This window comes from Ursus maritimus, unplaced genomic scaffold (assembly GCF_017311325.1).
Source record: "Ursus maritimus isolate PB19 unplaced genomic scaffold, ASM1731132v1 scaffold_17, whole genome shotgun sequence".
In the NCBI taxonomy this organism is placed as follows: domain Eukaryota; kingdom Metazoa; phylum Chordata; class Mammalia; order Carnivora; family Ursidae; genus Ursus; species Ursus maritimus.
In genome coordinates this window covers 17,248,775-17,250,543 of record NW_024424119.1, presented here as the reverse complement: position 1 = coordinate 17,250,543, position 1,769 = coordinate 17,248,775, and the positions used below count along the sequence as shown (strand labels likewise).

At 40.1% G+C, this 1,769-nt stretch overlaps 1 non-coding gene across 1 annotated transcript; it reads left to right on the top strand.

The window, feature by feature from the left end:
* Nucleotides 1-1,182: 1,182 nt before the first annotated feature.
* Nucleotides 1,183-1,289, top strand: LOC121103171. The gene has a single exon (XR_005835329.1). It is a non-coding gene; the product is annotated as a U6 spliceosomal RNA (small nuclear RNA).
* Nucleotides 1,290-1,769: the final 480 nt, after the last annotated feature.

Genomic DNA, 1,769 nt, shown 5'->3' with positions numbered 1-1,769 from the left:
CTTAAGAAAAGATGAAACTATCAAGTATTGCTGCAGGGCAAGGTTACACCGTGTGTGTGTGTGTGTGTGTGTGTGTGTGTGTGTGCGCGCGCGCGCGCGCGCACGTGCACGCATATGCACTTATTTCCAACCTTCAATTCTCTTTTCCCCTCCCCACCCTTCTGGGAAGGATAATTGTCTGAGTAATGAATTATAAACTTCTGAAGAGCCAATGCGAGGAATTTAGTTTGGAGAGAATAGGAGAGAAAACAGTTCATCTCAAAAGTAGAGAGTGTCATTCTTGAGAGTAGAAGGTGTTAAGGGGGTTGGGGAGTAGGAAAAAAGAACCAGAAACAGGGCTTCCAGAGGGAGAGGAGAGGATGGAGTTTGGGGAAGGGGAAAGAGACTGGAGAACCAGGTCAGAAGTAGTGTCAATGGCCCATCTGAGTAGACTGGATGTTTTGTAATCCATACTTTTAAAAATAAACTTTTATTAAAATCTACTTAACAGACAGTACTTTCATATTTGGGTCCAATTGGATGATTATTCTGGCTATAAGGTGGAATAATTAAAAGCAGTTATTAGGGCCCAGCCATACATCACTATTTTTGAAAATAAACATTTTTTTGGTAAATGACAGGATTAATCGCTGCTTTAAGAAGGTAAGATCCATTCCTTCACATTGTAATCAGGTAATCCTCAAAAACACAATGTCTGAGACCTTAGTGATCTTAGTTTTCTACCTCTGCTGATTTTGTAAAGTCAAACAGTTCACAGTCAAGCTGGAACAGTAGAACAGAATGGTAAATAAGTCAGGATCCGGAGTTTAAACTCTAGCACCAACACTTAATAGCTTGGGAAATTTATGTAGCCCTTACCTTAATTCCTACTTTATTTTTTAAAGGACTAAGTGAAGTATTGTATAAGTTAATAAATCAGATTTTAAAATTAAGTGAATTTGTTAATCAGTCTTAAAGTCTTCTTTGTATTTTGGCAACCCATAGTTGGCAAAGTAGGAAGATGGCAGTGGGGTACGTGACCTCATTTTGAGGTGACTTTGTGAAATTTTAGGCAAAGCCACTTTGAGAGGAAAAGAAAGTGCTCAGACTCTGCAGACACTGAGACACAGATTTTTGTTTAATATCTGACTACTGTGTTGCTGTTGATGTACCAGGGCTCCTCAACAAAAATTAGACTACACAGTGCTCACTTCAGCAGCACAAACACTAAAACTGGAATGATTCAGATTAGATTAGCATGGCCCCTGCATAAGGATGACACGTAAATTTGGGAAGCTTTCCATATTTAAAGAAAAAAATTGGACTATGCAAATTGGCCTTTCATTTAATTAACGATATCATTCATCAGTTTGCCTTTATTGATGCTTACCCATAGAGAGAAGAAATATCGTGGATAAGACTCTGAAATCTCTCTGTATCCTGGTCATCCATGAACATTTTTTTTTAAAGATTTTATTTATTAATTTGACAGAAACAGCCAGCGAGAGAGGGAACACAAGCAGGGGGAGTGGGAGAGGAAGAAGCAGGCTCCCAGCGGAGGAGCCTGATGTGGGGCTCGATCCCAGAACGCTGGGATCACGCTCTGAGCCGAAGGCAGAGGCTTAACGACTGTGCCACCCAGGCGCCCCTCATCCATGAACATTAAACATATCAAAGTGTTAGCAACAATAATGGCAAACTTTTAGTGAGTCATTGCTATGTATTTGACACATACGGTACTCAGTGCTTTACGCATGTTATTTAGTTGTCCCAACAAGTCTATGAAGAGA